Source organism: Gobius niger, assembly GCF_951799975.1.
Source record: "Gobius niger genome assembly, chromosome: 7".
NCBI lineage: Eukaryota > Metazoa > Chordata > Actinopteri > Gobiiformes > Gobiidae > Gobius > Gobius niger.
Genome location: NC_136858.1, coordinates 23,787,025 through 23,801,845, shown reverse-complemented (window position 1 = coordinate 23,801,845; position 14,821 = coordinate 23,787,025). Strand labels below are relative to the sequence as shown.

Genomic DNA, 14,821 nt, shown 5'->3' with positions numbered 1-14,821 from the left:
GCTGTAATGCACCTAAAGTCAAAAGCGCCAGTCCATTTAGCGATCTCTCTTTTGTTAGTTCTGGGAAGGCCACAGATCTGTGGACTGAAGGGAAGACTAAACACTAACCAGGTAACATAACATGCAATAAACCAATGCTAACATCCACTTGAAAAAGTAAACCTGCGCCATTTAAAATCCAAACTTTGAGACACTCATTTTCAAGAACTAAAAGTATCATAACATTTAAGTTAAAATAGATGTATTAAACTTTTCTAAAGCGATGAATAAACTTTACTAAATAAACCTTTTAAAATCTTGATTGGTTTACTTTTTTATACAGTGTTGACATGTGCAGCATTTCTGACTAATGAAACACAAGCAGTCTCTCTGGGTTTCTCCTTATACTTGTGCTGTGCTTTACAGCCACAGACGATCACCTCAGAGTAACCTGCTCTTTGGAAAGGCCCTCCTCAGCAGATGGGTAAGGCACACCACATCACCGCTCAATCTGATTAACCACGCGGACGATTATTACTCATCAGTTAATACTTCGCACTAATTGTGGTTATGTGGTAACGGTGCTAGACTGGAAATATGCTAATTATACAGTGTAATGTGAAGAGAAATTAATCTAAGAGCGTGTTTTCGTTAGATGTGCTACTGATGTTTGAAGCTGCAAAAAACACAAAGAGCTGTGAAATAATACAAAACTAGCATGCCGAAATATAGAAAATGGCACATATCTTAAACCCAGCATTAGATAATGAATAATGCTACAGAGCAGCAGCATGCCCTATCGCCCGCTGAACAGAAAGAAGCATTGGCTCCTATAGAATCCAGCATCAGGAGGCAAAGATCCTCATGGTTCTTTTTGTTCCGCCTTCATGAAGAATTAAAAAAGCAGTTTCCATCTGGCCGCACTTTCCCCTGAATTCTTGGTTAACGCTCATTTACATACACTACAGTGGTACAGTCGGCGGCTCCTGACAGCTTATTAAAACACAATAAAGCAGAGACGTGCAATTAAAATAGCGGAGACCAAAGAGGGAAAAGGGCTCGCATTCAAACAATACTGGATTTTGAAGTAGTTCGTCAGAGGATCGTGACAGCCCTTTGCTCGAAAAGTAAAGTGCTCGACTCTTAATTATACATGTGGAAACTCTCAGTCAGAAGTCAGTTATTGTAGCGGCTGAAATATAACTGCCGATCACCCCGTGCTTAGAGTTAGAGCCACAGACCTCATACTGTCTCAAGTCTCAATGCAAAAACCTAATCACGGGACAATTTCTTTTTCCAGGCAAGGTGCGGCCGGCCGTCTCACACTTTGGATTTGAGGATCTGATGAGAATTTGTCAGGTGAGTCTCACTGTGTCGTTGTGTAGTTTCTTGTAAACAATATGCACAGAACATGTATCCATAATTTCTAGCTTTATCGGTAAGTCAATTGAACATTATATTGAATAGCCTATACCTGTCAGCTCAATAGCCGACTACTGTAGTGAAAGATGCCCCCCGGGTGAATACAGTTGCCCTCTGTAAAGTATTTTCTTGTTATGTTTGGCTGTTTATTTGCTCTATGGTCCGGAGTGAGGGCTGCTGTAGATTGGCTGCCAATGATGTTGAGCAGTCCTTGCCAAAAGCACTCTCAGATCCATTTTCATATCCAGCAAGCCTCAACCTCGCCAAGAGCTCAACTCCCTGAGCCGCTGCGGGTGTTGAGGCATTTTTGAAAGGGAATGCCAATGCTATCCCTCCTCCGGCATTCAGATTACCAAAAAGGATTTCACAAATTAGCTAGATTTATTTAGCATCTATAGAAAGCCGTTCTGTTTGATTATGTAGCATATTCATAGCCAAATGCGATTTGAGCAATAATGATATCTGGCTTGATTTTGATGAACTGCGGGAAACCTTGAGAATAAATGCCATATGTTGCTCTACTGTTTTTTCTGAAGTCTTTTCACCTTTTCCGTTTTGTGTATCAAATCATGTGTTGGCATTGAAACATATCTGATCAAATGCTCTTTTTTTCAGTCAGTGGAGGCATGAATGGAGAGACGGCACAATCTGATTGCATAGAAGCAATAAGGTAGGCAATGCCAAACTACAAATCTCCACTGTGGAAAGTTTATTTTTTGTTTTATCTGGCCTTTAATTAACAACGTGGAGTTAACTGAGAGTTTCAATTACGACGACAACCTGTTTAGTGTATCATCTTTCATCATTAAATCCATATTGTGCAACATTTTTATTTTGTGGTGCCAGGGCTCCAGATTGAGACACCGGTGCCACTGACAACAGAATTACACACTCATATTGCTGCCGCGGATGTCAGAAATATTTGTATATTAGATAAGGTTTCTGCTTTGTTGCCTTCTTCAGCTCATTTATCTTTGAGCCAGTAGAGTAACAGCTTAAAACCACAAAGTAGGCCACATCCCCCACCTTCCTGCCAAGTTTGTTGCCAAATGATATTCAGGATTGCGCAAAATGCATATTTACAAAAGATCAATTGAAATAGCCGACAGCATAAATGGTGAACTGGTGTAGTACTGACATCAAGCCCTGCCTCCAGGATGCTGCTAGGGCATTTTCAATGTGGCAAATTATGTTTTTTTTAATTATTATTATTCAGGAAAAATAGCCAAAATGTCTTTTATGAGGTCAGTCTTATGGAGATGTTATGGATTGGCGATTGGCGGTTTAAATATGTTAAATGTGTCACTGTCAAGTTGGGTGACAGTGGTGCAGATGGTAGAGCATGTTGTCTCATGATCGGAAGGTCGGGGGTTCGAATCCCGGCTCCTGCAGGTGCAGAAGGTCATTGTGTCCTTGGGCAAGACGCTTCACCTAATGCCTATGTGTGGGTGGTTGGTGGTGGTTGGATGGACCGTTGGCGCAGATGTGAGCAGCCTCGCTTCTGTCAGTCTACCCCAGGGGAAACTGTGACTACAAATGTAGCTTACCACCTTCAGCATGGAGTGAATGAACCCTCCTCACTTTCATGTGTGAAGCGCTTTGGGTGTGACTTGTGTCATATGAAAAGCGCTATACAAATAAGATCCCCTTCCCTCTTGTTCTGTGAGGTTTAAAATCAATTACTTATTCTTCATTGATATTATTCTGTGAAAAGTCTAGCAAAAATCAGATCACTTCTGAATTAACCTCTTAAACCCCCACCTGAATCCAGTTTGGCATTACCCTAAAAGCTTCTTGAAAAGAAGTGTCAAAATAGCAACAAAACGAGAAGAAAACACAACAAAAAGTGTCAAAATTTGACAAAAAGCCACAAAAGAGCAAGTGACAAAAGAGTGGCAAAAATTCAACACATTTTTTTTTTTATTCATCAAAAATTCCACAAAAGATGTGGCAAAAACGCATTAAAAAGTGGCAAAAACTCAACAAAGCAGTGTCAAAAATGAGAAAATAAAAAAAGCAATAGAAAAGCAACAAAAGAGCAACTAAAAAGTGACAAAAATGCGATGAAAAAGAGCATGAAAAAAGTGACAACATAACGCAATGGCATACAGAACACTTAGCTTTCAACTGAGGCGTTACACTGGCCTATAGGCTGTAAGCTCCAGTCCAAATGGTTTACTTCCTACCTCACAGACAGGACGTTCATGGTGAGTGTAGATACTCGCTCCTCTAAGGTGCATGGAATTACATGTGGTGTGCCCCAGGGTTCAATTTTAGGCCCAGTGCTTTTTAACCTGTATATGCTCCCTCTTGGTGATGTCGTCAGGAGACACGGGGTCAATTTTCACAGTTATGCTGATGATACACAGTTATACATCTCCATGTTTCCAGATGACACCAGGCCAATAGATGCACTTTTTAACTGCATTTTAGATATCAAATTCTGGATGGCAGAAAACTCTCTCTAGCTTAACCATGACAAAACTGAAATGTTAATCATCGGCCCTGAGAGAGAAACTTTTACCCAAACTACAGTCACTGTATTAATCCTTCCTCACAGGTGAAGAACCTGGGTGTGATCTTTGACTCTGAGCTGGCGTTTATTCCACACATTAAGAATATCACAAAGATAGGTTTTTACCATCTAAAGAACATAGCTAGAGTCCGCCCCATTCTCTCTCGGGCCAACACGGAGACGCTCATGCATGCTTTTATCACCAGTCGTATCGACTACTGTAATGCCCTGCTTTCTGGTCTTCCCAAAAAGAGTATCTCAGGTCTACACCTTTTACAAAATTCAGCAGCTCGTGTCCTGACGAAGACCAGGAGGCGGGACCACATTACACTGGTTTTAGAATCGCTGCATTGGCCCCGTGTGTTTCAGGATCGATTTTAAATTTTACCTTACAAACCTTCACGGCCCCTTCGCTCCTCCGGCAGGGGTCTCCTAGTTATTTCTAAAGTCAACAAAAAGACTCATGGTGAGGCGTCTTTCCAATATTACGGCCCTCGCCTCTGGAACGACCTGCCGGAGAAGCTCAGGGCTGCAGAGAACGTTCAGGTTTTTAAGAGCAGGCTCAAGACCCACCTTTTTAGCTTAGCCTTTAACTGACTAATCTATTTATTTAATCCTAATATAAATAATGTATATATATGGGAGGTTGTCCCAGGCGCGTTGTTTTAAATGTTGTAATCTGTAAAGCACTTTGTGATACCTTTCGGTATGAAAAGTGCTTTATAAATAAAGTTTGATTGATTTATTGATTGAGAAGCTTTTAGATTTGGGTAAAGCCAAACTGGAGAAAATGCACTCTGTTAAGGCGGGTGATAAAACAATATGCCACATACACCAATGTTAGTATTTCAGATATATTTTTCTCTACTACTGCATTCAGGAATACTCCATCCTGCATTTTTACCAACATCATGTGGGAAAAAATAGAATTTGCATAACATGGGACTGCTTGTGAGCGATGAGCCTTCCCCCTACTACTGTAAGGGTGTCATGCATAAATATGTATGAGAGGCGATGCATAGGGAGAAAGTGAGAAATACACATCGTGCAGTCATATTACGATACCATCTGGACTAGCCTGTTTTAAAAGAGTCGTTAAGGATGAGATTGGGCAAACACACTCACACAGCAGCTTTTGTGGCTAATTCTGTCCAATAATTTGTCCTTAACAACACCATAACAGCTCATTTGAAAAGGTGGAGGTTGGATCGGTTCTATCACAAGGACGTCTGGCTCAAAACACCAGGACGTACGTGAGCGTGTTTACAGATGGTAAACGGATATGTAGCAGTTGATGCTTCAAGGTGCACACTCCATAAACTGAGCTGCAAAAGAACATGTTTACCATGTCTCGCTTATACAAAGTCTAATCTTTTGTTTATTCGGTGGATCAAGTTTGCATCTTTGGAGAAATCTTACATGAGAACAGAATACATAATAAAATCCTTGCTGGTGGCAGTACTGCTCGAATCATCATGAGAAGTGCATTTGTTTCATAAATACTATAACAATGAATCTGAATTCAGGAGTGAATCTCAAAAAGCACATAGTATATCACTGTAGTAGAGACTTACTCTTTTCTCACATCAAATCTGTCATGTCTACTATCCATCCTCTGCACATCGGACATAACTATTAAATAAATCTGATAGTTTACACCAGTGTGATTTGTTTCCATCACGTTTCCAGTTCTGCAGCAAGAATTGGTCTTTTTCTTGACAGATTGACTCTTTTGAGCCGGACAAAAGAAAATCATATCCAGTTTGATAGAACTTTACTTGTACAAGGCATAACCTTGTGCAGCGGTTTCTGCTGGACACAAAACACCGGTCAAAAGTTCAAGCGCTCCTGGATAACAGTGTTCGCCGTGTCTCACTGAAAAGACTTGTGGAGCGCGTGTAAATCATAAGCATCAACATGAAGTTAAATCTTGGGAAATGGAAAGCAGGTCTTAAGCAGCTTTTTAGATAATAGCCTACATCATGAGATAAAAGCTTACATTATTACATGATTACATGACGTGTTAAAGATGTAAGGGGAACTTTGCGATGAAAAAATCTGGAAACGGTGCAGGAGCTTAGTCTATAAGAATGTCTTCTCTCATGTATCATCTCTTTATTCTGTCAATAAAGCTTTGTAAGATCAAAATAAAGGTGCAAGTGAGACCACTCAAGGCCATCTGGCTCAATGTAGCTCAGTCAGAACATACCAGAAATTCTAAATGAACCTGACATGACAGCAGCAAGGATTTTGTAGTTCTTGAGCAAATGCTACATTCACAAAGCCCCAATGCCTTTATATTTAATTGGGAAAAAGTCCATAAAAAATGAAATCCAATCCCACAATGAACACCTTTAAATGAGGAAAACAAATACAGTGAAAAATACATGTAGTATGGTCATTGACAACAGTGAGGCTGGACCAGAGGCTCCATCTCAAGGACATCTGACTTGCTGCTGCTCAGAACATCAGAGCGGACGTGGGGCCTGTGTTGACAGGCAGTGACTCGAGGCTTCATAAACAGACAGTGAGTGGATTGAGGGGAATTACTGCAGTGCGCTTGATGTGGCCAAAATGTCAGGCTTCAGGCTCGGGCGGCTCAAAGGCTTTGCACTTATATACTTATATAGACAAACTGCGGTCGAGCAAGGACAATAAGTGCCATTTCTCATACATCGGCTGAATCAATGGCACATGTATGAGTGCTCGCAGATGGCATGTTGACTGCCTTTTGACATGCTTGTCTGAAATGTCTGCCTCTCTCCTCCTCTGTCTTTCAGGTTTGACGATGACAGACGAACCACTCAACCCAACAGTGCACAATAAATGTCAGGATAAGCTGCGCCATTTTTTCCCCCCCTCCACAACAATTTTCAGCTACAATCTGCTTCAGCGATTTACCCTTCAATGTCAATGATTTAGACAAGAAAAAAAAAAACTTTGACTCACAAATTTCCTTTCCCATCCTGCCACTTTTTTCCTCCTGCCTTAGGATAATGTCTATTATTTCAAGTAAATGGCACTTAGCGTTATAGAAGCACTGCAGACTGTGGGAAAAGGCTTCCTGTGTTTCGCCCCTGTGTAGAGCAGTTGTCATCTCTTGCCCAAGAGCACCCTGGGAGATGTTCCCCACTCACTAATAAATGGTGCGCTTAATGCTGCCAGCTCCAACATGTTAGTTCATTAGGCGAGTCGGGCCCACTGCTGGTGCTACGGCCAAATGTCACCGTTTTTTTCATGAGCGCAGTCTGTCAGAGCAGCGGCAGCCAGGCTCCGCTCGGGCCTCATGTCAGACACGAGGTGCTATAGATGTGATAAAAAGTGCTGCACACATTACGGTGAGCTTATACCAGACATCTGAAGGAAGACGTCGTGTGTTTTTGTACTTGTCATGTGATGTTAAAGTTACAAAAGGCAGATGATGGTTAAACATGTAAAAAATAAAAACCTTTCCAATAAGCAATGTCATTCTTTGCCATCTATGTTTTAAAGTTAAGATTCATTTGCACAAAAGGTTAATCCTACAGGTAGACCATTAGCCTAGATTTTTAATGTAGGCTGCATATTGAAGTGTAAACGGCTTGGAGGGCCACAGACTGGTGGTCTGTGCAGTGAAACATTCAACTAAATACATTAAGCAGAGGTGTTAACTGTGCAACCACACCTTTATTTCGGCTTAGAACCTTAATGCAGCTCTTTTTCGCTATAGAATGTTAGTTGATGAGGTCGTAATGTTAGAATAATGTGTAGAATCTGGTAGTTAAAAGCATTTGGACTCCAGACCAGCACTTTGCACCAAAGCTGAGACTGTAGCTGACCACACCTAACCTTTAATCTTGGGAGAAGACTGAAACATGAATTTCTAAACGAAGACAAGAATCACATGCATTTCAGAACATGTTTATGGAGGTCTAAACATGATCATCACAAATGGACTCAGATAGTTTAGTGGTTTTCAGAGCATAATGCACAATGCATTGGTCACTGCCTGACCAAAAATAAAAACACATGGTCACACAAGGTGCCATGCTTTAATATTTCATTGGACCACCTTTAGCTTTGATTACAGCACGCATTTACTGTGGCATTGTTTCAGTGAAAATAATCCAGCGTTGGATTCATTTCTCACCACCGTCTTGTATTGATGATGGGAGAGTGTGACCACTGCACACAGCCTTCTCCAGCACATCTCAATGGTGTTAAGATCTGGACTCTGCGGTGGCCAATCAATTATGTCTCATGCTTCCTGAACCACTCTTTCACAATGTGAGTCTGATGAATCCTGGCATTGTCATCTTGGAATATGCCCGTGCCATCAGGGAAGAAGAAATCCATATATTAACCTGGTCATTCAGGATTACTTTTTTTTATTTTTTTATTGCGCAGTGTATGGCCAAAATAATTGTGTAGCTTTCTTTCTTTCATTCTGTTGATGTTTTTCTCTGCTGTATTTATGTTCATGTTGGATTTTAAACTGTAATTTTATAATTAGAAAAGAAGATGCTTGTGCATAGCCTGCCGTGGATGTGATTGAAGGGAATCTCCTACATTATTTGGCTGCAGATGAACTGACTCAATCTGCTCAGTTATGATGCCGCCTCATATCCTCCAAACAGCCCTCCACAATAACGCCATTTGCTCGATCCATCCATTCACTCTTCACACTTCGCCTGTCAGTCTCTGAGCGTGGTATTTTTTCCTCTATCTTCTGAGATAAATATTAGAAACACAAAGGCGCCAAACTGGGTCGGGTGCCCAAAAAAAACGCCCACTGATGCAAAAACAACATTTGGAATAAGTCAGACACACAGCGATTCCTGGAGCCAGAGACGGATACCTGAGCAAATGCGGCTCTGTTTAGACAGCTGCTTGATGAGGCAGAATAGACAATGGGGGCTTATAATCACCCACTCTCCACCAGCCACACACTTCTGATACAATGGATGTGTACGGTGATGTGTTTAGGTGGTTTTCATGTTGTTTCTCTTCTTTGTGACAGCAGAGAGGGATCCAAGCCAGGCGGCTGAAGGTGAGGTCATCGTACCAGTATAGCAGTTATGTATTACTCAGTAAGCTTGATATTTTCTCTTCTGTTAAGCACAATGTATGTCCAAGGTGAATATTAAACTACTATACCATCCCTTGAGAACATGTATTACTATAAGAATTAGTACAGTTTCTACTAAATACTTACTGCAGTGGGAATAGGTATGAAAACCTCCTTCACAACAGATCAAGCGTAATCATCGTACTGTAAAGGGATTTGTGGCTGATTCCGAGCACACACGGGTTTGTGCAGATAAAGGCACTATGAGGACGGTTTCTGCCAGATAAATACATCAGATTAAGAGAACAGCTGCTATAAAGCTACAAACAGGTATTTGAAGCTGCTGGTGCCTCTGGAGTCTCCCGAACATCGAGGTGTACCCTCCTGAGGCTTGCAGTTGTGCATAAACCGTCTATCCGGCCTCCCCTAAACTGTTAACTGAATGCTGACTCATTTTCAAACAGTCCTGTCGCACTAATGAGTGCTGTGTAACCCTGGATGGTCAGATAGATGGAGTGGATGGTTGGTGAACGGCCACAGTGGCCCAACAAGGCTGACTCAAACCCCATCCTACCCTCACCTCAACCCTATTGAGAACAAGCAAAACATCTCTGAGGGTGGGAGGCAGTTCACATCCAAACAGCAGCTCTGGGAGGCCATTCTGACATCTTGCAAAGAAATCCAAGCATAAAATCTCCAAAAAGTCACAAGTTTAATGGATTTAAGAATGGCCCAAATGTAACTTGAACTGTTAAGATGTTTTTGATTGAAATAGCTTTTGATTTCGAGTTGTTTATCATATTCATTTAATTATGCTGACTGTCATTTGAGTTGATAATTTAGAAAATCTTAGAAATATCATTTGCATAACAATTTGGAACGCAGTGTATTATGTTTATGTTTCCTTGGCCCATTGGCTTTATGAGACAGGTTAGTACAAGGTCAAAGGGGGTGAAGGGAGAGACATTCAGCTAATTTTCTGAGCCAGGACTCAAACCTAATGCAAGTTCTCCCTGTGTCTGTGTTCCCTGAGGCACTTGTTGAAGGATGGGTCAAATGCACCCAAGTCTACACACAATAGAATCCACAATTTGGTATTTTAGTATTCATTAGAAATACTGTCAAGTTGTGGGAAAAGCAGTGAGTACGAGCAGGCAGATTTGGAGCACTTCTGTTTCACACTCTTTACTTTTCTTCCTCCTTGGACATTCAAAGCGTTTTATATCAAGGAGACACACTCTCTCGCAAGAGTACATTCATACATCCATACATCAGTGAATGCAGGCACTGGAGGCAAGGGAAGTGAAGTGTCTTGTCCAAGGACACAAGAGCATTACAATATACAAACTGTGGGAGACAACTTAAACCACCACCAACCTTTATGCCCCCTGAGCCACCGCCACCTCAAACACTTACAGCTTGGAGATTTAGTCCATTGTATCCTCTGCCTTAACCAAGTGCATTTTCTCCAGTTCAGCCCAAATCTAAAAGCCTATAGTGTAACGCCTCATTTGAAAGCTTAGACCTACAAAACTGATCTGAAAGGATCATTTTCCTCGCATTATTGCCGTGCTGTTGCAACCTTTTTTGACATTTTTTTTCCCCTGCTTTTTTGTTGCTCTTTGGTGGCGTTTTTGTCACTTTTTTCCTGTTTTTTTTTTTGTCACTATGACGTCACATTTTTGTCGCTCTTTTGTTGTGTTTTCATCCTTTCTCGGCTCATTTTTGTTGCTTTTTTGATTTTTTTTTTCTAGAAGCTTTTTGATTTGGGTAAAGCCAAACTAGAGAAAATATGCTGGGTTCAGGTGGGGGTTAAGAGGTTAGCTGACAGTAAAACCAAAAGAGTTTTTGACATGTCGCGTTGCCAGTGTTTTTGAATAAGCAAATCAGTGAGTGAATTGGCCCAAATGGCTTCCTGCTGCTAAACTCCACCACCAAAAGCTGTGATTGCTTTAGGAAGGAAGACCTTTTTTAGTTGTTGCTTCAAATATAATAAGATAACAGCCTTGAAATTTAAATTTCAAATCTATTTTCACAGTTTATTCCCGACTATGCTGTAAGTAGAGCTTCATAATAAGTGTCATGAATTTCCTTCATGCATAAGCAGCTCATTGCATCTCCATAATCAGATCACAAATAGACTTTATGAATAAGCATGTTTCTTTGGCAACATACTGAAGTTGAAAATACACCACAGATATTTCCTTCTCTCTTTATTTATTCTTGTTATTTAACTGCTATGTCCCATTGAGATCCAGATTCTCTCTTCATCGGGGAAGTCTGGCCCAGATGGAATCCTATTGCTCATGTTTTTAGTGGACAGCTTTTATGTAGATTTTGCAGAACTCTTTACAAACAAACTGTGCATTTCTTCCCCCTTTTGTTTCAGTCCATTATAAAGTTTAAATTACTTGGTGAGGTACAACTCACTCTAAAACTAATTTATTTTATCTTATGTGACTAAGGCCGTGGTAGTAGCCACCTGGATAGAACTAGCTGTTAACTGGGGTTGCTGTAGTTGGTCAGGCCTGTAGGTTCAGCAACACTTTGTGCCCAAAAGAATGAGATCAGCTGAACATCCTGAATTACCAGGTTATACATAAACTGATTTCTTCTTCCCTGATGGCTCGGGCAGATTCCAAGATGACAATGGCTGGAGTCATCAGGCTCAAGGACCATTTTCAAACATGAACTGGTCACCACAGAGTCCTTTGGGATGTGCTGGAGAGAGCTTTGCACAGTGGTCACACTCTTCCATCATTAACACAAGGTCCTGGTGCAACTGAATGGATTGACATGGGCTAGATTGACATTGCACAAGCGAAACAAAACCACAGCGATTGTGTGCTGTAATCAAAGCTAAAGGCCGTCCAGCAAAATAATAGATTGTGTGACCTTTTTTGGTGTATCTTTACATTGTGAAAATATTTTAGTCCTTGAATTGTGAGAGAGTCTGTCAGTTGAAATGACTTTGGCTTCATCTCTCCATCTCCATCCCCTGTCTCTCCTCTAACCTCTTTCATATGACACATTGATCTTCTCTCATCACTTCTCAGAGTAAGCGAAGTCGAGTTATTATTTCAGGATCATGGAAACCCTAAGCTCCAATCATCTCGCCAAACTACATTTCACACTGACAGAGGAGACAGCGGCAGGCTCTGTATCTGTGCAGTAGATAGCCCCTATAGTTCACAGCGCAGCCTCTCTGACAAATGCCTCTCTGTCAGATCGGTCTGGGATGGAACTGTCAGCATCCAGTGACACTCTTCGCTTTTCCCCTCTCTTACTGTATTTTTTGCCAAGATAATATTTCCTTTCGGGAAGTAATACTCAATCGTTGGATTGTGCGGCAGAAGTGCAGCTCACCAACTACTGTTCACTCTTTCGTTTTGTCAGTCAAGGTCACCAGGAACGATTGTTTTGTTTTGAGCTGACCCCGCTCATTAAGTCCTACAGCCAAAGCAAACTAATAATCATGGACAGTATAGAAAAAGGTTATCTTAGTGCAGGACTAATAGGCATGCGCTCCACGGACCCGCAAAGGGCAAACACACACTAATGGCTAATGTAAGTCTGAACAAGCACAAAAGATTCCTACAGTGGGTGATGACTTCAGCTCTTCTTTGCGTTAAGTGCATCTATGATTACCCACAATAGGCTATAGAGGAGAAAATTGCCATAGCCTTTTTGGAAATCATAGGAGCGTTCAAATTTGTTTATGACATCCGAGCGGTTATTTGTCATTACTGATTTCTTGTTGCTTTGTTATGCTGCAAAGTCCTCTGACTCGGAGGGTTGCTGAATTTCGTTGCCGTTTTCGTTTATTTTTTTCCTGAAAGCGGTTCACGTCATGTCTTTGTTTTCGGCATAAAAATAGTAAACAGAACAACACATTTCTTTTATTATAGGCAAATGTATTCTGTAGCTTGAGGGAATTCAGTCAATATGAATGCGCGGCGCAAAGTTACACTGGATGTTGACATTTTTCTGCTTCAGGGGGTGACACACTCTTTAAGTCGTGTTGTGATAAATGGGATGCACGATCTGATCTGGATGTTTAAAGGTGTCACATTTAACAGTTGGCCCTGGAAACTAAAACGACGACGACTAGGCTATTGATAATGTACTTTTGCTTAAGAAAGGATCAAGAGCAAAATATAAAGTGTGAAACCTCGCCAAAGGGAGTTCACCTGCGCTTCCTGTAGTGACAGAAACGATGGGATGCATGCTCAGTGACAGGTGTGATTTTGGGTCAGTCCCCAGAGGAGGGCGAGCTCTCAAAATGGCTTTAGGCAAGCGAGAAGTTTCATTACATTACGCAAAACGGTACCAGCCTACTTCATCTGCCTCGGTGTGCAGAAATTTGAGCAATAGGATTTAAATCAGATGCACTTCTAAAGTAGGTAAGTAAGCCTTGTCATTTATCCAACCCGGCAACAGGAATATCCAGGCAAAGATGACGTGGCTGTCGGGTGTAAAAATAAAGATCTAAATTCGCTTCAAACAATCGACTCCGAGTGGTGTCTTGCTATTGCATGTTTTTGGCAGAGTTTAGACGATGTGAAGCAACACTGTGAAACAACTACAGCTATTGTTTTAGACCAACGAGCTTTCCTATGTTGGCCGTTCTTTTTTTCAAATTGTTCAGAGGGATGTTGCACTTTCGGAGCATCACCCTGGGAGAGGAGACAAGCATGAAAAAAAAAAAGATCTTTTATTTATCAATCTCGCTGAAGCCAATCCGGAGGACCGCTGCTGCAAGCTCAATCAATCTATCAACGTCAAGCAGGAAAACCAGGAGAGCATTTTTTTTTTTACGTCCTCCCTCTTTCGTCAGTCTGATCCTTATCTGTTTCGGTATAGGAGCATTAACTCAGTGTCAGGGGGAGGGCAATCTGATTTCTCTTTGTTTTCTTGGTACATTGTTCCAGGACCATCTACATCTAAGAACAAGTGATGATGAGATTATAAAGTATCCTTGGGTCTCGACTCTCGTATAGCCACTTCTTAAGAGTAGCATCAACTTCTAGTATGATATTGTGTTGTAAGGCAGGTAAATATGCAGATGTAGTCTTAAATATTAAGCACCTAACAATACTTGAATCTCTTTACTCATGTTAAACCATAAACGGGTGGTGATAGGTTAGGGCTCGTGATTCACAACAAGAAAGTCCAGGGTTCGATTCCCACCTGAACTGTGAAGTTTGTATGTTCTCCCTGTGTCTGCGTAAAACATGCACAATAGGTGAATCCTCCAGCCAGGTGATACCGACCATTAGACTGGCTCCACATCTCCGCACGCAGCACTGCTCCTTACAGGTGGCCTCGAGGGATGGGTCACATGCAGAGGACAAATTTCCCTATGGGGACAATAAAGTATGCCTTAACCTTAATGAAAATAGAAATCCACACATTAGCACATCCTATTTGTACCATATAGGTAACACTTTACCCAAATATGTAATAACATGGTAATAATGTGGAAACAGGGCATGCACATATCTTTTTTATGGTACCCTAACCATAACCTTAACCTATATAAAGATCAGAAAACATAGTATGGTAACACTTTATTTTTCACTACCCTTGATACATTGTACCTGCCAAATTTAGTACTTTGTAATGGGCTTTGTAACAATGTGCAATAACTTGTACCCAAGGGTTACACGATGGAATAATGTGTATTAGTACTTTGCAGGTACATAATGTATTAACATGAATCCCTAACTCTAACTCTAACCCAAACCTTAAGGCCTAACCCTTAAGGTCATATGTCTTATTACATTATGTACCTGCAAAGTAGGCTACTAATACACATTATTCCATTGTGTATGTACTACATAGACACAAGTTATTTC

The 14,821-nt window shown here is 41.1% G+C and overlaps 1 protein-coding gene across 1 annotated transcript in view; it reads left to right on the top strand.

Moving 5' to 3' along the window:
* The window catches only part of khdrbs2 (KH domain containing, RNA binding, signal transduction associated 2), a 62,929-nt gene extending 60,876 nt beyond the window's left edge, over positions 1 to 2,053 (top strand). The window contains exons 10-12 of the transcript XR_013793040.1: positions 406 to 463; positions 1,280 to 1,338; positions 2,017 to 2,053. The gene's annotated coding sequence lies outside the window, so the exon portion shown is untranslated. The remainder of the gene's footprint in view (positions 1 to 405; positions 464 to 1,279; positions 1,339 to 2,016) is intronic.
* The last annotated feature ends 12,768 nt before the right edge of the window (positions 2,054 to 14,821 follow it).